Source organism: Triticum aestivum, chromosome 6D (genome assembly GCF_018294505.1).
Source record: "Triticum aestivum cultivar Chinese Spring chromosome 6D, IWGSC CS RefSeq v2.1, whole genome shotgun sequence".
NCBI lineage: Eukaryota > Viridiplantae > Streptophyta > Magnoliopsida > Poales > Poaceae > Triticum > Triticum aestivum.
In genome coordinates, this window is record NC_057811.1 from 131594496 (window position 1) to 131617239 (window position 22744).

At 43.9% G+C, this 22744-nt stretch overlaps 1 long non-coding RNA gene and 1 pseudogene across 1 annotated transcript; both read left to right on the forward strand.

Moving 5' to 3' along the window:
- LOC123142528 (flavin-containing monooxygenase FMO GS-OX-like 9) overlaps positions 1-13463 on the forward strand; it is a 73079-nt pseudogene extending 59616 nt beyond the window's left edge.
- Positions 13464-17696: 4233 nt separating this feature from the next.
- Positions 17697-21907, forward strand: LOC123144091 (uncharacterized). Its single transcript, XR_006471261.1, has 2 exons — positions 17697-18283; positions 19197-21907. It is a non-coding gene; the product is annotated as an uncharacterized lncRNA (long non-coding RNA).
- Positions 21908-22744: the final 837 nt, after the last annotated feature.

Consider the following 22744-nt stretch of genomic DNA (forward strand, 5'->3'; position numbering starts at 1 on the left):
ATCACACTTTGATGGCAAGTCTATAAACGAATTTCTGGTGAAGTCTCCTGTGCTAAATTTAGAAGACATTGAATGGAAAAACCTTGTTATGCACTGGTCTCGTTCCGAGGATGAGGTACTGTCTATGATATCGCATGACAATTTGAACTTCTACTTTTCCGCATGTGCCTTACGGATCTTTTTTGCAGGAAATCTGCTCGAAAAAGAATTCCGGTTTGAAAAGAACGACAGGATATCGCAAATATGCTGCCCGCTGCTTTGCTCTTGTTAGTACCATTTGTCCTGTATCACTGTACTTGCATACATACCTGGTTCATTATGTGACAGCAGTATGCATGATAGCTTGCTTATCAATTGTTCGCTCCAAATTATCTGATCTGTATGAATGGTTACATTAGTGTAGAATATATCCAATGCCAATGAATTTTTTTAGCTCTGCATTGTTCTTGTAAGTACCTGATGTCCTTTATCAGTGTACTTATATTGACAGGTAGTTGTTCATGTACCATCACTCTGCAGCTTATTTTCCTTTGCCCTCCATTTTCTACACATAAGATCTATATTTACTCTTACCATAAGGTTGGATAACACCGATGGTACTGAAGAAGTTTAGCTCTGCATTGCTCTTGGCTGTACCTTTTGCCTGTATCGCTGTACTTACATTTATAGCTACTTGGTTATGTAGCATCACTCTTCATCTTATCTTAAATATTCTCCATTTTTTCTTATATTGTCACATCTATATTTACTCTTAACAAAATGTAGAATAAAGGCAATGCTTATGAAGAAGATTCTGTGGTAAACTTCTTGAATTGCCCCCCCATCAGCATGGACAAGGGCTTTATAGAGCCTGCCTTCACCAATAATGTAAGTTTGTCCTTCTCAAGCCTTCAAACTTTGTTGTGTATATTTGGTTAGGCATGACTGCAACAGCTGTTTATTTTTGGTGTTTGCATTAAATTGCATGTTTAAAGTTTATTATGTAGTTCATAAACAAAAGTTTGTCCTTCTCAATTTAAGTTTTCAGTTGTACAACCAAGTTCCTTCTTCATACCATGTAAATTAAACTATACAGAGCAAGTGATCTTCTTTTGCACTGCATGTATGCTTCTGTTCTTGATCCGTAATCCAGTGGTGTGGTGAACCTACCCACTACAGCACAATGTCATATTCTGCAATGTCTTAACTATGAACAATGTCATATCATTCTACTATTATTTAAACCGTCTCTTTATTTGCCAATCTGAAATGGGATAAATTGACAGCACACTAACCATTGATACTTATGAGTTCTTGATCTGTAATCGAGTGGTGCCGTGAAGCTGCCAACTCCTTCACAATGTCATTTTCTACCATGTCTTGACCTGAACAATACCATATTGTGTTAATGCAATTTTAAACTGTGTCACTTTATTCGTCAGTATGAAATGTGATGAATTGTCAGCACTGATACTTTTATGTGGAAAACCTGTCATCTGTCTGCTTGTTTATCTTTCAGAGTGAGGAGGATATAAGTGTTAAACAAGCGTAGTCTCGTCAGCTTGCTCAGCTGCTTGCGCTGCAGCTCCCCAGCAGGGCTAACCTTTCTTGAACTCTATTGAAGTGCTGTCGGTTTTGTATATTATTTTGTCGGCATGTTTAGTTGCACCGGTGGCGATCTTTGATGCCCCGTGTATGTAATCTGTTGTCTGCTTGTGCTTTATTATCACGGTGGCGAACTTTGATGCCCAGTGGATGTAATATGCCGTAATTTCTTTATTGTATAGTCTAGGTTTTTTCTTATTCACGATGCTGCAGTTACTTTACTGTATATATATCCTGTCTTCGCAGTAAACCGGCCAAACCGTAAAATTACGGTACATAATCGGGCCGTCATGCAATCACGATGTATGACCCGCATCATGGGCCCCGTCATCTTGGTCCGTTAGAAGGCCTAAATGTAAACTGGCCCACTAGTAGATTTGGGCCTTTAATAGGCCGAGTAAACCGCCGACCCTCTTTTCGCAAGAAAACTCAATGGGCTTTTAGGAGGCTAAGAAGTAGGTTGGGCCTGAAACGTGCCGAACAGCTCACGGGCCGGCAGATGCCCGAAATGGACCCCGGCCCATGATTGTGCCAATCAAATCACGGGCTTTTAACAGGCCAAAATTGTCTCGGTCCTTGTTTGGCCCAATAGGATTATCGGCTGCGAGTAGGCCGGGTGCAAACCGGGCCGTAGTTAGGCCCAACTATATGACGGGCTTTTAACATGCCAAAATTAATATAGGGCCGAAATGTTAAACGGGCCCTTAACAGGCCGAAACTAATATCAGGCCAAATTACTAAATGGGCCTTTAGCAAGTGGGCCCAAAAGCATAGCGTCCAGTTGACGGGCCGAATCTGATATGGGCCATAATTTAGCCCAAAGCCTCTTAAAGGGCCGGACCTGATCTGGGCCGTAATTTGGCCCAGAACGTGGTAGGCTTTTACCGGGCCGGATCTCATATGGGCCATTGTTAGGCCCGGAACGTGGCATGCCATTAATGGACCGGATCAAATATGGGCCGACATTTGGCCCAAAACATGGCAACTATTTAATGGGCCGGCCTACTAGGGTCCTCAAAATCTTGTGGGCCAACAACTGGGCCGGCCCATTAATGTTGGCGAAATCTCGTGGGCATTTAGCTGGGCCGGCCCATTATGGTCCACAAAAATCTTGTGGGCCTTCACCTAGGCTGGCCCATTATGGCCCACAAAAATCTTGTGGGCCTTTACCTGGGTCGGCCTATTATGGCCCGCAAAATCTTGTGGGCCTTTAGCTGGGCCGGCCCATTATGGTCCGCAAAATCTCATGGGCCATTAGCTGGGCCGGCCCATTATGGTCTGCAAAATCTTGCGGGCCTTTAGTTGGGCCGGCCCATTTAAACTTTGTAAGTGCATCTAGTGCCACCCCTAGTTGGTTTTGGAGTATTGACGACAAACCTGGTTGAGGGACTAATGTGTTTGTGAGAATTGCAGGATAACACAGGTAGTAGTCCCTCATTGATTCGGTTTACCTACCAGAGATGACCCCTAAAAATGTATGAAGACATTGAAGACGATGGTGGTATGTGAAGATATTCACATTGAAGACTATGACAAGAGAAGGCATTGTGTGAAGACTATGGAGCGCGAAGACCTAGTTGTTTCGTTGTTTCCTTTTCTTCTTTGTTGAGTCGTAGGAACCACCGTACTGTTAAGTGGGGTCCCAGTGAACAAAGTCAGAGTGACTGAAGTGATGCTCAACCAAAATCCTATGTCTTCGAGCGAAGACAATGAGAGCAAATCTTATCCAGAACTGGATGAGTCAGCTTTACTTGTAGCCCAAGTAAAGTTGCCGCGTGTGTTTGAAATCTAACCGTTGGAACACGTGTCAGTTCCTTAGTGACCCAGGGTCATTTCGGACAAATCAGGTCGGGTTGCCTAGTGGCTATAAATAGCCCACCCCCTACACCATAAATTGGTGGCAGCTCAGAGTTAGTGCACGGCTTTTGTCGTTTGAGAGCAACCCACCTCCGAAGCTTTTGAGAGAGAGAAATCCTTGCGAGGACTAAGCCCAAACACCCAGAGCCAAACAGTGTTAGGCATCTCATAAGTCTTTCTGTCCGCGTGACCTGAAGACTTGTTACACTTGAGGACTGTGAATCCTCCAGCCGGTTAGGCGTCGCGTTCTGAGCATCCAAGAGTCATTGTGGATCACCGGTGAACCAAGTCTGTGAAGGTTTGGAAGTCTACCTTGAAGACTTACCAGAGTAATTGGGCGAGGACTGGGTGTCCTTAGCTCAAGGGGAATAAGGTGAAGACGCGGTCTTCTGAGTTGAATCTCAGCCTCCCTAACCAGATGTACAGTTGTCACAGCAACTGGAACTGGTCCAACAAATCATGTGTCCTCAACAAGTGACTGGTTCTATCCTCTCCCTCTCTTTACCTACAGTTTGTCTTCGTGAAGTAATTGCTTGTTTGCTTTACCTATTTGTCTTCACTGTGTGATTTCTATCGTTGTTTGGCTTCATACCATCTTCCATCCTGATCCGTACTACCTAGCTGCTATTAGTCTTCGCACTTTCACTTCATTGAATACTTGACTATGGCTTGCCTAGTGTAGTCTACCTTCCGCTGCATATCAATAGGTTCATTTCTATTGTTTGTCTTCGAAACTCTCATGTTTTGAAGACTTTCATAAAAATCACCTATTCACGCCCACCCTCTAGTCGATAACTAGCACTTTCAATTGGTATCAGAGCAAGGTACTCCCTTGGTCTGTGTGATTCGGTTTAACCACCTGGAGTTTTAGCTATGTCGACTGCAGGGATAATCAAAGTCTCCGCTGCTTGCCCCGTCTTCGATGGAACTGAATATCCCTACTGGAAGAATAAGATGCGCATGCATCTTGAAGCCATTGATGTCGACCTCTGGTATGTCGTCAAGAATGGTGTTCCCAAGACTGGTGAAGGTGTCACCCCTGCTGATGTTAAGAAGTTCATTCAACTGGATTCTACTGCCAAGAACATCATCTGTGGTCATCTGACCAAAGGACAGTATGGCCGTGTGAGTGCTCTGGAAACATCGAAGCTAGTCTGGGACTGGCTCTCCAAGATCAACGAAGGCGTCTCAACCCAGAGAGATCAAAGGATTAGTGTTCTTCGCAACCTCTTCAACCGCTTCAAGAGAAACGACAATGAGAATGCCCAGCTCACGTTTGATCGCCTCACTGACATCACAAATGAGCTTCGTGCTCTCGGCGCCACTGAGATTACCAAGCATGAAATCGTCAAGACACTACTGAGATCACTTGACAGCTCGTTCGACACCCTTGCCCTCATGATACAAGAACGCCCTGACTTCGAGACACTCGATCCGTCTGATATACTTGAGAGGCTCAACACACATGAGTTCCAACTATCTGAGAAAAGAGATATCTATGGTCCCAACTACGGCCGAACTCGTGCTTTGAAGGCAAAAGCTGTTTCCTCATCTGAAGAAGAATCTGACTGCAGTTCTGATGACCCTGAAGACATTGGAACGGAACTTGCTATGCTTGTGAAGAAGTTCCAGAAGTTCACTAAGAAGAAGGGCTTCAGAAAGTCTTCACGATCCAGCTCAAGAAATGACGAGGCTTCCACTCATGACTACAAGAAGAGAACATGTCACAAGTGCAAGAAACCTGGACACTACATCTCTGAGTGTCCACAGTGGGACAATGAGAACAAGAAGAAGAAGAAGAAGAGCAAGGAATATGATTCTGATGACAAGAAGAAGAAGAAATCCTCAAAGTCTTCTTCGAAGTCCTCATCCAAGTCTTCATCTCATAAGAAGAGCTCATCTGGCAAGGCTCGTGCTTTTGTCGGCAAGGAGATGGATTCAGAGGAGGAGTCTGCTTCTGAGGAGGCGGAGGTGGAGTCTGAGGAGGAGTCCGACTCTGGCGTTGCAAGTCTGGCTCTAGCTACAGCCTACGTTGCCAAGTCCATATTCAACACTAAAGACAATGGCTCCGTCACCAACGCTGAAGCTAATGACACGGACGAATATGCTCCCACCTACTGCTTCATGGCACGTGGTGCCAAGGTAAAATCACGCGATGCTTACTTTCAAACATCTAGTGAAGATGACTCTGAGTGTGAATCCAAACCCAGCTACAAAACACTTGCTAAAATTGCAACTGAACATCAGAAAGCTATGGAACATACTCAAAAACTGTTAGATAAAAGCGATGACCCGTTGGACGCTGAAATGACCCGTTCTCAGTCCTTAATTGAAGACATAAAAATCTTCATGTTAAGTACCAGGAACTTGAAAGTCGTCATGAAACGCTCTCAACAACTCATGAAAAGCTCTCCTATGATTATCTTCAAAGGAAGTAAGAGCTTGAGAAATTGAGAGAGACTCATGAAGATCTTCAAAAGGAGAATGAGTCACTTCGCGCTCAACAGACCAGTTCCGCTCAGGAAGGATTTGAACCACCATGTCTAAAATGCCTTGAGCGTGATAACGCTACTTCTGTTGCTGAATGTTCTACTGCTGCTACTGTTGCAATATCTTCAACTGCTGATGTGGTAACTAACCCCTTTGCTGAGGATACCACTACTATTGCTGATCAAAATGCTAGGTTGAAGACATTGCTTGAAACAGGGATGTACAAAGTCTCAAAGGGCATCAGACACTATGCGATGTCCTCAAAAAGCAGATTCTGAACCGAAACCCTAGGAAAGAGGGTGTTGGGTTCGAGAGGAAAATGAATGTTGATGGCTCCTGCTGGAAGCCTAAGCAGTACCCCAAAACCACATGGGTTGCTGCAAAGGGACCTTCAGTGGATCCATCCACCTTATCTGGCTTCACCTATGCTAACCCTATTATCATTGATGAATCCTTTGATGCAAACTATAAACTGTTTAAGAATCAGAATGGTGAAGTGTTTGCCAGGTATATTGGTACTAACTGCAGGAATGGGCCACCTATGAAGAAGATCTGGGTTCCCAAAAGTTGTCTTGAGAATCTTCCTGTGAATGTCATCATGACATCACCTGGGAAGAAGAAAAATCCCAGACCAAAGGCTTCATATGGCCCAAAGGCTTCATACAGACAGAGGATTCACCGGAGTCACCCTAACGCCAATGTCTTGCAGGGAAACCATACTCAGACTTATGAATATGAGCGTTTTTCTTCAAACCGCTATGTTCATAAGACTAAGAACTTTTTTGCTTATTCATATGAGTATCATTCATCTCCTGCAAGGTTATTTGCTAGGGCTCCAAAGCCGAAGTTCTCAGATGCTGCACTTAGACTCATTGCTTCTAAGCCACCCCTGAAGATGTGGGTGGTTAAGAAGAATTAACTTTCTTTTGCAGGGAAAGGTCTCCAGCCGGAAATCAAAGGCGTCTGATGCTATTGCTGGGGACCTAAAATATCTTGTAGGGCGCAAGATCAAATGCCCAAATGGTCTCACTGTGTATTTTGTTCCTGAATCGTTTGCCAATCATCCTATCAGTCCTAATCTTGATCTGAGCTTTGATAATCCTCTTGCCCGTCAAATGTTTATGCTTCACAATACTCTTGGTGAAGCCTATCCCCCTAACTGTACTGTAGGGTATGACACCTCATGCTTCAGAATGGATTATGGACATCGGATGCACTAATCATATGACTGGTGATCGAAGTCTTCTCATGGACTCAACCTTACGTCCATCTGACAAGAGTCACATCACATTTGCTGACACTGGTAAAAGCAAGGTATTGGGTCTAGGTAGAGTTGCAATCTCAAAGGATCAGCACATGGATAAAGTGATGCTTCTTGAATCCCTTGGTTTCAACTTAATATCTGTCTCAATGCTTTGTGACTTGAACATGATTGTGATATTTGGAAATATCATTGCCTTGTACTTATGGAATCTGACAAGTCTCTAGTCTTTGAAGGGTACCGGAAAGATGATCTATACATGGTAGATTTCTCAACAAGGCCACAGCTTGTCGTATGCCTTCTTGCAAAGCTTCAGAGTGCTGGCTCTGGCATCGGAGGCTAGGGCATGCTGGCATGAGGAACTTACACACTCTCGCAAAGAAGAAGCATGTCATAGGCATCGAGGGCGTCAAGTTCAAGAAGGATCATTCGTGCGGTGCCGGCGAAGCTGGAAAGATGACTAGGGCCAAGCATCCCTCGAAGACAATCATGATGACATCTCAACCCTTCAAGCTGCTACACATGGACTTATTTGGCCCTACTCACTACTCTACTCTCACTACAACTGCTTGTCTCTATGGCTTCGTCATTGTTGATGATTATTCAAGATATACATGGGTTCACATAATTCTCTACAAGACTGAAGTGTAGGATGTCTTCAGACGCTTCGCCAACCGTGCCATGAACAACTATGGCATCAAGATCAAGCATATCAGGAGTGATAATGGCACAGAGTTCAAGAACACCGGCCTCGATCGGTACTTGTATACATTAGGCATCACTCATGAGTTCTCAGCTCCGTACACCCCTCAGCAGAATGGCATCGTGGAGCGCAAGAACAGAACACTCATTGAGATGGCTCGGACGATGCTCGATGAATACAAGACACCCAGAAAGTTCTGGTCTGAAGCTATTGATACTGCATGCCATGTCATCAATCGTGTTTATCTTCACAAGCTTATGAAGAAAACATTGTATGAACTCCTCACTGGTAAGAAGCCAAATGTCAGCTACTTCAGAGTACTTGGTGCTAGGTGCTGGATCAAGGATCCACATCACACTTCAAAATTTGCACCGAAAGCACATGGAGGTTTTATGCTCGGTTACGGAAAGGACTCGCACTCCTACAGAGTCTTCAACCTCTTTCACTATAAAGTGGTTGAAACTGTGGATGTGCGGTTCGATGAGACTAACGGCTCGCAAAGAGAGCACCTGCCAAATGTGCTAGATGAAGTTCCACCCAGTGAATCCATCAAGCTAATGGGAACTGGAGATATCATACCGTCTGAAGCACAGCCTGAAGAGGAACTTATCATTTCTGCACCTAATCAACCTGAAGACAATGCTCAGCCCGAAGACAATCCTCCCAACGATGACAATGATCAGCAAGAGCAAAATCTTCGTCCAGTTCATCCTCGTGTTGCAAATGAAGTACAGATTGAGAAGATAATTGATAGCATCAATGCGCCTGGTCCACTCACTCATTCAAGAGCAACACAACTAGCAAATTTCTGTGGGCACTTTGCTTTTGTCTCAATATCTGAACCTAAGAAAGTTGCTGAAGCCTTCATGGAACCTGAATGGGTTCAAGCTATGCAAGAAGAGCTTCAACAGTTCAAGCTGAACAATGTCTAGGAACTTGTCAAGCGTCCTCACCCCCGCAAGCACAACATAATAGGCACAAAATGGATATATCGCAACAAACAAGATGAGCATGGTCAAGTTGTCAGAAACAAAGCTCGTCTCATTGCTCAAGGATACACTCAAATTGAAGGGATTGACTTTGATGAAACATTTGCTCCTGTGGCTAGGCTTGAAGCTATTCGCAAATAGAAAAGGGTGTGGAGGGCGGTGGCATAGGGCCGGCGGGCGAGGAGGAGCTCACCTCCATCGGCCGTTTCCCTGCAGCTGAGGGCTCCGTCCAACCCTCGACTGAGGAGGGCGTAGAGCCGCGCTCCTCTCCACCAGCCCGTTCGATCCCGCGGCGGAGGAGGCGCCGACGACCGCATCGACGTTGTCTGGATTGTGCTTGTCCTGCTGCGGCTTCCTTGGGACGAGACCTGGCGGTGGCGCCCGCCTTGCTATCGGGACCGTGGAGAGGCACAGCGCTGAACCTTTCTACGAGAAAGTCACCAAGAGGAAAAGATCTGCCGGTGAAGCCAGCCTTCCTTCGGTGGCCAGCGCCGGAGGATCAATGGGGGCAGCGGCGGCGGCAGCAACAACCCTCGATGGGGAGTGGGGAGAGGAGGTTGCGTGTGGGAAAAACAAAGGAGAGATATTTCTGGGATAGCAGGCCTGCTCCGACGACACGATTGTCCAGGCACAACGCAAAGATTGGCCACAGTGCGCCTCGATGACATGGCTAATGCTAGCATTAGCCCTTTGCGCCACTCCTATTGTGTTTGATTTCCATCTTGGTTGTCAGGAGGCCCAGGCACGCCCTGGTGGGTTGTGCCCACCTCGGGTGCCCCCCGGACCGCCTCTTTGCTCTATAAATACCCCAATATTCCAGAAACCCTAGGGGAGTCGACGAAATATTCATCAAGCCGCCGCAGAGTCTAGAACCACCAGATCCAATCTAGGCACCATCTCGGATGGGGTTCACCACCTCCATTGGTGCCTCTCCGATGATGTGTGAGTAGTTCTTTGTAGACCTTCGGGTTCGTAGTTAGTAGCTAGATGGCTTCATCTCTCTCTCTGAATTCTCAATACAATGGTCTCTTGGAGATCCATATGATGTAACTCTTTTGCTGTGTGTTTGTTGGGATCGATGAACTTTGATTTTATGATCAGATCTATCTTTTTATATCCATGAAAGTATTTGAGTTTCTTTGATCTCTTTTATGCATGATCTCTTATTGCCTCGTATTTCTTCTCCGATATTTGGGTTTTGTTTGGCCAACTTGATCTATTTATCTTGCAATGGGAAGATGTGCTTTGTAGTGGGTTCGATCTTACGGTGCTTGATCCCAGTGACAGAAGGGGAAACGACACGTATCTATCGTTGCTACTAAGGATAAAACGATGGGGTCTATCTCTACATAGATAGATCTGGGCTACATCATGTCATCGTTCTTATTGCATTACTCCACTTTTCCATGAACTTAATACACTAGATGCATGCTGGATAGCGGTCGAGTGTGGAGTAATAGTAGTAGATGCAGGCAGGAGTCGGTCTACTAATCTTGCACGTGATGCCTATATAATGCTCATTCCCTGGATATCGTCATGATTATTTGAAGTTCTGTCAATTTCCCAACAGTAATTTGTTTACCCACCGTTTACTATTTTTCTCAAGAGAAGCCACTAGTGAAACCTACGGCCCCCGGGTCTCCTTCTCATATATTTGCCTTTGCGATCTACTTTTTCCTTGCATTTATTTTCAACTCTACTAAACCAAAAATACAAAAATACCTTGCTGCATTTTATTTCTATTTATTTTATTTGGCGTTCGATCTATCAATCTACTATAATTTTATCTCACGTCCGTTTGCCTATCTTGTGGCGCCATACCCCGGAAGGGATTGACAACCCCTTTAACACGTCGGGTTGCGAGGATTTGTTATCTGTGTGCAGGGGTTGTTTACATTGTGTTGCTTGGTTCGATAACCTTGGTTTCATATCCGAGGGAAATGCCTACCGCCGTTGTGCTGCATCATCCCTTCCTCTTTGGGGGAATACCAACGTAGCTTCAAGCGACATCAGGAAATTATCTCTCGAAAACATCAATGGTTCTCTCATCACTCTCATCCCAAAGACCATCTCTCCTGAAGGACCATATACTTTCGTCCTATATCCCTCACCAACACTTGCTTAAAATTTCTAACAAAGTTGTTGGCCAACAGGTTGCAGAAAGTTATATTAAAGTGCATACATAAGAATCAATATGGGTTTCTGAAAGGAAGATCAATACAGGATTGCCTAGCCTGGGCTTTTGAGTATATTCATCAGTGTAAATAGTCTAAAAGGCAAACCATAATTCTCAAATTGGATTTTGCCAAGGCCTTTGATACTATGGAGCATGAGGTCATTCTTCAGATGTTTAAACATAAAGGGTTTGATGATAAGTGGTTGGGCTGGGTTAAGGAAATTCTTTCCACAAGCTCCTCTTCGGTTCTGCTCAATGGTATTCCTGGGAAGCAATTCAAATGCAAGTGTGGAGTTAGGCAGGGTGACCCTCTTTCACCTTTGCTTTTGTTCTAGCAGCAGATCTCTTGCAATCAGTGGTAAACCAAATGTTGGCCCATGGATCTCTATCTCTGCCTATTCCATCTCATGATGTGGATTTTCCGATCATCCAATATGCAGATGATACAATTGTCTTCCTGTCAGCCAAAGAAGAGGAGGTTGCTGCCCTTAAGAACATGTTGTATACTTTTCAGCAATCCACTGGTTTGAAGGTGAACTTTGCAAAATCTTCCATGATACCCTTGAACATGGAGGAAAGTGAAGCTACTAGGTTGGCTGCTGTGCTGGGTGTAAAATTGGTCAGCTTCCCTTCACCTACCTTGGACTGCCCTTGGGAACTACCAGACCCAGGATAATTGACCTCATTCCCCTAGTTGACAGTCTGGAGAGGAGGCTGACTGCTAGTTCTTCTATGTTGAATCAAGGTTCTCGTCTTCAGTTACTCACTTCTGTCCTGACTTCAATGCCAATATACTTCCTGTGTAGTCTACAAATTCCACCAAGGATCATCAAACAGCTAGATAGAATTTTTAGGCAATGCCTCTGGAGGGGCAATAGTGATGCTCCAAAGCAATCCTTGGCTGCATGGGACCTGGTCTGCAGGCCAAAGGACAAAGCAGGCCCTGGGGTGATTAACCTAAACATCGAAAATAAAGCCCTTCTCCTCAAGCACCTCCATAAATTCTATAACAAGGCTGATATACCTTGGGTGGCTCTGATATGGAACAGTTACTATGATCTTGGGGTTCCTCATGCCACCACCCCAACTGGCTATTTCTGGTGGAGGGATGTGCTAAAACCGCATGATGCTTATACTGCCATTGCCTCAGTGCACATCAATATGGGAGATTCTACCCTGTTTTGGACTGATGCTTGGCACACTGGGGGCTCTTCAAGGCCTTTGTGTTGGAGATTGCCTCGGTTGTTTTCTTTTGTCAATAATGACAAGATATGAGTCCAAGAATTCCTTCAGTCCCAGGATTTATTCTCCATGTTCTATTTGCCTCTATCTCATGAGGCTGCATCAGGGCTGCATGTGCTTGAACAGTGGATTCTGAATTTAAACAGAGACCCCTGCATTCCAGATGTTTGGGTATGGACACGCAAGTCTGGTGATTATTCTGCCAAAAGCTTTTACACAATAATGCACTCACACTCGCCTACCATCCAGCCTTGCAAATGGTTGTGGCAGAGTAGGTGCACCATGAAGATCAAGGTTTTTGGTTGGTTGTTATTCTTTGACAGACTCAACACCAAGGATATGTTGGTTCAAAGGCATTGAAGATCTAGCCAGGAAGACAACCTTTGTCTCATTTGTAATGAATATGTGTACGAGGACATGATTCATCTGTTCTTCAATTGCAGTTTTAGCTCCAGGGTGTGGAATTATTTATGCATTGATTGGTCTAGGAGCTCTGATATCCAATAGTGTATCCATCATGCCAGGTCCAGCTTCAAGCATCCCTTCTTATTTGTGTTTATGCTAACAGCAGCATGGAATATTTGGATTCTAAGGAATGGCAGAACTTTCAGAGCAGAGAGAGCCACTTTCAGTGCCTGGAGGTGCAAATTCATCCATGATATATCTCTTCTAGCTCATAGGTTTAAAGATAGTAATAAACATAAGTTGCTTGCTTGGCTTGGTACTTTGTTGTAATTCAGGTAGGCATAGGTAGGTCCTTTTCCTTTCTTAGCTTTTGTACATAGTTACTTCTATTTGTACAGTTCTCCCTATTTTTTAATAAAGGGCTATGGGGCTTTGCCTCACAGTAAATATAAAAAAAACGCTTTCATACCTAGCTAGCTGATCAAGATATTTACCTTCGGGGTATTTTTTTGTTCCTTTGATCTGCAGTACATGGATGATTTCGGGAGCAAGTACTGCGGCTTCCCTCGCGTGGAGAGATGGCATCACGAGTTGGTCGTGTCATTGTTTGCCAACATGAACGACAATCTTGAGACCTTCCGTGATGACTACCAAGATAGCGACTCCATCCGCAAGGGTGTGGAGGAGTGGCACTTGTCTACACAACAGGCCCAAGCTGCTCCTGCTGGTAAAAAGATGTCGCTTGGTCTTTCGTGAACAAGCACAATGGTCTGTGCACACCCTTCATGAAATGGCGGGCCTTCCATGCTTCCACAGTAATCATTGATATGTTTTATTCTTTTTGTACTTTTATAAATCATATGCCCGGAAATGCGACAGATAACTTATAAATGCGTCTGTGTGATTTGTTATTTGTAGTAAATTAAGTTGCACACATAGTCGGTGCGGGGATCGAGAGATGTTTTCCCACCATTTTCAAAATAAAATGTTTCTCAAACTGTTGAACACTTGAGTTAGTGATGAGACCTTACAAGTTACAAGATAATTTCTTAGCCATCTTTGATGATTAAGAGGAGAACATTATATTAGAATAATTCTAGGAAAGGAGGCTGAAGTGACATAAAACCAAACCCCAAATTTATGAGTTATAGCACGTGGAATAAATATGGACCCCATATTTTAATGCTATGGTTAGATGTATATACCTTAATTATTCATAGCAGTTGTGGATGCTTACTAAGTGTATACTCATAAGTATGCAAGTCAATGGTTTTGTAGCACATAAGCCTATGCTCTATCACAACAACGATAAACAACAATAGGTAATGCAAGGAATTACGGGTAATAACAACTAGGAGATATTCCATCTACACAAGAGAAACACATCAAGCTTGCCTTTAGCACGATTAATGATTGATGAGGCACTTGCTGCACTCCTTTTCTTTTATTGATACTTCAATTCTTGTAACCTTTCAATCAAACAAGCCCAACAACAACTCTTTCTAGCACTTGTAGTGATTCCTGGCTAATTTCCACGCATCAATTCCTTTTTCCACTCGTTGGGCTCGACACTTTTACTTATTGAAAGTTCTACAATTGAATATCTATGCTTATCGTGTATCAACACTCTTTTCTGGCGGCGTTTCCAGGGAGTGTATCACTTTGGTATGTGAAAACCAGCCATGTGTGAATTTTACAGTCATAGTTTCTCTTGTCCAAAGTGGATATTCTCGGATATTTTCTACTTTGTCACTGTAACCTCCCTCGTAATCGATATAATTGCAAATATGAACAAATCTCCTTCTTTAATTGTACACTCGCAGAAATGGACGTATTTAGGAGGGAGGGAATAAGGACATATACAGAAAGTATAAGAGGAGAGGATCATATCCATATAAAATGGGTTGCCATTGGAATCTCCATAAGTGAAGACGACCAACATTACGAGCACAGAGGTCGCACCGCCTGCCATTGTCTCTATGACGTCAACACAAGACTCTTTGATATTGGGCTTGAGGATTCACATGTAGTCATCCTCAAAACACCAATCCGTTCTTAGACACTATATGAAGGAGAGGGAGAATACCCTAACGACTACTCAACCCATCACCAGTTCCATCGTCATCGCTGCCATAGTCAACACAACCACCATGTCCATCTACCTTTAGATTAAATACTTGTAATCGAGATCGCATCATGGTAAGCGATATTGTAAGATGGTTAATCATTCATCTTCAAGTAAACCCATCTAAAATTGCTCTTTTCTGTCATCCATTTTCGATAAATGGGTAATATCCTCAAGCTAAGAGTCAAGACGCAGCCTAGCACGCCGCGTACGAGCAGCTATATGATAGACAGTATGATTTTCTTTACATATTTATGTTTGTATAATAATATGTTCCTTGTCGCCTATTCGATCCTAGGACTCGCTGGTATCCGATGCACCGACGATCTATACAAGGAGAGGAGACACACAAGGGAGTGTGGAAGGCTATACGGAATACCAGTGATGGTAAAGCTAGTACAGTCGCCAAAACTAATTCGTTGGAGGGACAACGATGTAGTCACGAACTGGTAATGCAATGGTTATTCTTTAATAATTTAGTTACCCCTGTGAGATTAGGGCCAAGGTAGGATGACTCAATCCTTGATTCAGCGTAGTCAGTCATGGTGTCAAAGGGACGCATCACCCACGTATCTAGTTACAACAATTTTATTATTTATTTATCATACCTTGTTTATTGTCTATTTTATAATCCCATGCATGTTTACACATCTATAGGTGAAACCTCTGCTTTGGCCCATTTTATCGTATTGTTTACAACCGCTACCTGATGTCGGCTAGGACCACATCGGTATTTCCCCAAAGAGGAAGGGATGATGCAACACAGTGACGGTAGGTATTTCCCTCAGTGAAGAAACCAAGGTTATCGAACCAGTAGGAGAACCAAGCAACACAACGTAAACAGCCCCTGCACATAGATAACAAATCCTCGCAACCCACGTGTAAAAGGGGTTGTCAATCCCTTTCGGGTAGCGGCGCCCCAAGATGGGCAAACGGACATGAGGAAATTATAATAGATTGATAGATCGAACGCCAAATAAAATAAATAAGAATAAAACGCAGCAAGGTATTTTTGTATTTTTAGTTTAATAGATCTGAAAATAAATGCAAAGGAAAAGTAGACCGCAAAGGCAAATATATGAGAAAGAGACCCGGAGGCCGTAGGTTTCACTAGTGGCTTCTCTCGAGAAAAATAGCAAACGGTGGGTAAACAAATTACTGTTGAGCAATTGATAGAACTTCGAATAATCATGACGATATCCAGGCAATGATCATTACATAAGCATCACGTCCAAGATTAGTAAACCGACTCCTGCCTGCATCTACTACTATTACTCTACACATCGACCGCTATCCAGCATGCATCTAGTGTATTAAGTTCATGAAGAAACGGAGTAATGCAATAAGAACGATGACATGATGTAGACAAGATCTATCTATGTAGAGATAGACCCCATCGTTTTATCCTTAGTAGCAATGATACATACGTGTCGGTTCCCCTTCTATCACCGGGGTCAAGCACCGTAAGATCGAACCCAGTACAAAGCACCTCTTCCCATTGCAACATAAATAGATCAAGTTGGCCAAACAAAACCCAAATATCGGAGAAGAAATACGAGGCTATAAGAGATCATGCATAAAAGAGATCAAAGAAACTCAAATACTTTCATGGATATAAAAAGATATAACAGATCATAAACTTAAAGTTTATCAGATCCCAACAAACACACCGCAAAAGAGTTACATCATATGGATCTCCAAGAGACCATTGTATTGAGAATTCAGCGAGAGAGAGGAAGCCATCTAGCTACTAACTACGGACCCGAAGGTCTACAAGGAACTACTCACGCATCATCGGAGAGGCACCAATGGAGGTGGTGAACCCCATCCGAGATGGTGTCTAGATTGGATCTGGTGGTTCTAGACTCTGCGGCGGCTGGATCAATATTTCGTCGACTCCCCTAGGGTTTTGGGAATATTGGGGTATTTATAGAGCAAAGAGGCGGTCCGGGGGCACCCGAGGTGGGCACAACCCATCAGGGCGCGCCTGGGCCTCCTGGCGCGCCCTCGTGGGTTCTGCTCTCCTCGGAGCACCCCCCAGGCGCAACCAGGGCCCATTACGTGTCTGCTGGTCCATAAAAATCTCCGTAAAGTTTCGTTGCATTTGGACTCCGTCTGATATTGATTTCCTGCGATGTAAAAAAACATGCAGAAAACAACAACTGGCACTTGGCACTATGTCAATAGGTTAGTACCAAAAAATGACTATAAAATGATTATAAAACATCCAAGATTGATAATATAACATCATGGAACAATAAAAAATTATAGATACATTGGAGACGTATTACTACCATTTTCGTATGTGTTTGTACACTAGCTAATATTGTAGCGCATTTGTTCAGAGAACAGTGAGTTACACGATAACAAAGAATAATAGAAGTGTGTCCTCTATCTTCACTGTAACTTCCTATTTCGATAAACCTAGGTCTCTAGGGAACACCGGTGGTTCCCATCGCTATCTAGCACCAGGGAAGTGTCTTCGACAACATGGTTTGCTGCAGTATGACTCACGCTAGTCTGGAGTGGCAGCGACCAGATCCGCAGCTCGACATGGGCGGTCTGCTGACAGACGTGGGGTGTTTTAAGGTGGGGGGTCCCACAAATTTGCTAGTGCCTTTTTGGCCAGACTTGGAGTACTAGCGGATGCAATTATCGAATGAATTGTCTTGAAGATGTTGATTGGAACATCGTTTCATGTCCGAGATGAAAATTCTTCTCCTAAACGTTATTGCCCGTGCTTAGAAGCGACGAACTTGCATCGTTATCTTGCTGAAGACGTCGTATACTTAATGTTGTGTTGGTCTTCATTGGCCGGTCACGGCAACCAAGATGGAAATCAAACACAATAGGAGTGGCGCAAAGGGCTAATGCTAGCATTAGCCATGTCATCGAGGCGCACTGTGGCCAATCTTTGCGTTGTGCCTGGACAATCGTGTCGTCGGAGCAGGCCTGCTATCCCAGAAATATCTCTCCTTTGTTTTTCCCACACGCAACCTCCTCTCCCCACTCCCCATCGAGGGTTGTTGCTGCCGCCGCCGCTGCCCCCATTGATCCTCCGGCGCTGGCCACCGAAGGAAGGCTGGCTTCACCGGCAGATCTTTTCCTCTTGGTGACTTTCTCGTAGAAAGGTTCAGCGCTGTGCCTCTCCACGGTCCCGATAGCAAGGCGGGCGCCACCGCCAGGTCTCGTCCCAAGGAAGCCGCAGCAGGACGAGCACAATCCAGACAACGTCGATGCGGTCGTCGGCGCCTCCTCCGCCGCGGGATCGAACGGGCTGGTGGAGAGGAGCGCGGCTCTACGCCCTCCTCAGTCGAGGGTTGGACGGAGCCCTCAGCTGCAGGGAAACGGCCGATGGAGGTGAGCTCCTCCTCGCCCGCCGGCCCTATGCCACCGCCCTCCTGAACAGCTCCAGGGCGACTAGGCCAACGCATCGCCGCAGCATGCGCTGGTAAGCTCGATGCGCCTAACCCGTGTCCCTGCTCTATTTGCTAAGACGTTGAAAGTTAGTGACAAGTTATTTTGAAGAGTGGGGAGTATTAGCAGGTCTACGAACTGTTGCTTGATCTATCTCGTGTGTGTCTGGATGCCTGCTTCTGCTTGATCGGGTTCACGGTTTGTTTCCAGCAATGTGAAATGCATGTTTGCATTGAACTGACTAGATTGTGCTCATTTTCTCACTCCTTTTCTGTACAAATGGAACAAACTCGCGTTACGAGCAGAGTACAGTTGGTCGTCCTCCTTGCTTGAGTTTATGAGGTGTCATATATTCATATATATTACGAATACGTTGCCGCAAGCATGCAGTTTCATGTATTGGAGCAGGTTTGCATTGGCCAATGGTCAGAAGATAAAAGACATGCCCACACTATGTTGCTCTTTTAATTCCTAGGTGATGTGGTGTTTGTGCCACATCTATTTGGTTCTTCAAACCAATTTGGTGCTTGTTTGGCTGGATTCGGATCAACCTTTGGATGGGCAGGATAACTGAACAAAAAGCCGAAACAACAAAATTCGGAGAACCTGAATTTTGTTAGGATGTGAATCTGGTAATTTGGTTGGTCCAGTGAATTCATCTTCTGACAGCCCAAACAACAAAATTTGGCGAACCTGAATTTTGTTTTCATCAACTGTCAAGTGAAATGAAAAACAAACCTCGAATTGACTGTAAATTTGGCTTGTTAGGTTTGCCGTCGTGTTCTGATTTTGGCTTTCCTGTGCTTTGCCCAACCTAGGATTCTGTGTCGATTGGGATCTGTTACTTAACTCATAGGATGGCATAGACAATGTTGTCTATTCTTTAATCTAAGTCATATACTTCCACTTATTGCATAAGATATGGTATTCATCATATGCTTTTGTAGGAAGAAGACCTCTGTACGATGACATTTGGGCGGCCTTTGAATGGTGAAGGTGATGGTAAGTGTCTATCAGTTCTGAACTCGTTTGAAGAGACAATATCTCGTGAACTACGTGCATGTAAATCCCAAGCATTGTTGAAGAAAAAAAACACTAGAAGGTACTTGTATTGTCATGTCAGATATCCTTTGATGCAATTACATGTTCATTATTTTGCATTGCGTAAAACCTTGTTCCTTGTTTTTTCAATTTGCTGATGTCACGGTCCTCGGTCCTAGCTCCAGTAGTAATCTTGAGCTCATGCATACCAAGATAAAATCTATCCTTTTACTAAACATACACCAAATATATGTCCTTGTTTTTTTTAAATTACAACTAGCTTTCATTTAGCTCTGAAATTTTTGGACTGCTGATTAGTTTGCATCAAATTGTTTTGTACATGAAGTTTTTGAAGTAAGTAGGTACTTCATGTTAAGATACTTCTAACTTAGTATTTAGATTGCAACACGGAATTAATAAAAGAATTTGGACACTGGGCATTGGAAATGAAAGGGAAGTTATTGAATTACTTGGTAAATGCTTGGCATATTTAATTTGAACATACACGTGGTGTGCAATTTGTAGGTTTTGTGTTGTTAACTAGAAAGTTCTATTAGGACATATTTTGAATCGCTACAAGATAATCCTGAGCTGGAAGAGGGTTACTGCAGAGCCTTGTTGTGAGATTACATTTTCGTAAGGTCTTAACCCATGTTTCTTTTCCAATTCTTTAAGTTGCTCAGTCTGCTTTCCTTAATGCTGATACTTGATGTGTGTATGATTCATGAATCATATTGGTCATCTATGTTTGTGTTGTATTATTGTGATAACGCAATGGTTTCAAATTAAATAATGGCAAATCAAGTTATAAGCTGGTGCTATCCAAATTGGGAAGTTTTAAGAATTTGCCACTGCATTCATTGGCAGATGCGGATTTACCACTTGATGTTTCATGTCATTTGGGTCCTGAACAACTGTCATTGAGATAATGGAGTGAGACTGAAATGCCATTGAATTGAGTGGCAACCCTCAGTTTCTCTTTAAATTGTCGGTGAGAGGGGAGGGACAAAGAGTTTGTTTCGGCACACCACTTTACCCACTGTATGCATTGATTGCAATTATTGTATTTTTACTAGAACTAAATGTTATGTCGTATATCATAGGGAAACAAGGTTTTTTCAAGAATTAGGCGATGAACGAGCATTTTTCCTCCGCTTTGCCGTTTCTGAACGAAGCGCACACCTAAGCATAATAAGCGCACGTTAAGCGCTGGTGGTTTTGCCTCCGGTCAGCACATAGGAGCACCGAACTTTCCACTGTAGGGAGATGTGCAAATAAAGACCACTATAGCTGAATGCATAAATGAAGGCCAAGTTTAGTTCCGTGTGATCATCTGACCGATGCTTAAGAGGGGTATTCATCAATTTTTAAATGTCATCGCACTTCTGTATGGCCGTGTAGCACTTTAGCATGTCATTGTGTGCATGAGCAAACCTCATGCATGAATACCGTCATTTCTGAAGATGATACATAAGAGGATTTTAATTGATTTCTGAATGTCTTCATATTTATCCGTATTATTAACAATGTAGCTAGTTAGCTTACTTCTGCAAATACCCATCTATTTTTGTTTCATTGGTATATCCATAACTGTTTTTTAGGAGTCTACCGTTTCATTGCTATTTTTCCTTTATAATAAATGATCCCTCGTATATAAATAGCTTTGAGGTTTTCTTAGTCCAGTAAAGCTCATTTATGATGTAAAATTGAATTTCTGATAGCTGGCTCATTTTTTATTCCATTAGGCCCTCTTGTAGAAATATGATTTTTTCCCTGTCCTAAGTCTCATCCTGGCAAATATGTATTCAGTGAGTTACTATGTTATTGTTTCCCTCTTACATTAACAATGATGCAAAAATTGAAACATACCTTACTTGTTCAGGATGGCAAGCTTTATGGGCGAGACTTGTTTTGTGATGTAATTTCAAGGGCCATGTCATTAATGGACATTATAGGAGATAAAGAGTTCCAGTCGAATGAGTTTGTAGTGCAACTAGGTCAGGTCAGCCACCAGGGTTATTCCTTTTTTCAACCTTTACGTCGTACATAATTGTTTCTTGGTTATTACTCCCTCCGTCCCAAAATAAGTGTCTTGAGCTTAGTACAAATTTGTACTAGAGCTAATACAAATTTGAGACACTTATTTTTGGACGGAGGGAGTATTACTCATGCAGTCATAAAAATATATCTGGACTTCTGACGTGGTGGTCGCTCAGATCCCAGCCTTGCTTCCACAGGTGTACCAGTTCCTCTCTGTATATTCTTTGATTTTTTCAGTCCAGTTCATCTTTCATAGGTAATCCTTTGCAACAATTTTATAAGATGCTGAAATCAAAGGTGTGGGCTCTATTTGATGAGCAAAGTCTACTATAAAATCAAGAACACAAGGAGGAGTATGGGCCTGCACGTGCCTATAAGAAGAAGATGGCTTGAAGTGATTTGTTTTTTTTTCCAGTTGCGTCGATGATGAGATCTTCGTCATGGACCTCAACAAGGGTGTTGTCTTCATAGGTAGCTCCCTCCGCCACTCGATTTGTCTCATGTGGGTCTCGTGAACACTTTGGAGCCATGACCTGACATTATATACTAATGAATCAAAGAGCAATATGTTGGGGAACGTTCCATGGAAAACAAAAAAATTCTACACACATGCAATGATCTATCCATGGAGATGCATAGCAACGAGGGGGAGAGTATGTCTACGTACCATCGTAGACCGTAAGCGGAAGCGTTTCACAACGAGGTTGATGTAGTCGAACTTTCTTCACGCTCCAACCGATCTAGTACCGAACGCACGACACCTCCGCGTTCTGCACATGTTCAGCTCGGTGACGTCCTCCGCCTTCTTGATCCAGCAAGACAACGAGGTAGTAGATGAGTTCCAACAGCACGACGGTGTGGTGACGGTGATGGTGAAGTGATCTTCACGGGGCTTTGCCTAAGCACTACGAAAAATATGATCGGAGGTGTAACGGTGGAGGGGGGCGCTGCACACGGCTAGGCAATTGTATGTTATGTGCTAGGCGCCCCCTCCCATATATATATAGGTGGGAGGGAGGGAGGAGTAGACAAAGGAGGCGCCCAAGTAGGAGGAATCCTACTTGGGGTCCCTCCCAAGCCGCACCCCCCTTTCCTTATTTGGAGTGCGGGGAAAGGCAGGGGAGGGTGGCGCCCCCCCCCCCCTTTTCCTTTCTCCCATGAGAGGGAAAGGCAGCAGGGGCTAGGCCTCCCCTTTTTCCTTCCCTAGGGCTGGACAAACAAGGGAGGGGGCGCACCAGCCCCATTGTGGGCTGGTCTGTCCCCTCCTTTGTCCCATAAGGCCCATATCTTGCTGGGGGGGGGGGGGTGCCCGGAACCCCTTCCGGTGACCCGATTCTTTCCCGGTACGTCCCGAAACACTTCCGGTGTCGAAATACCATCGTCCTATATATCAATCTTTACCTCTAGACCATTT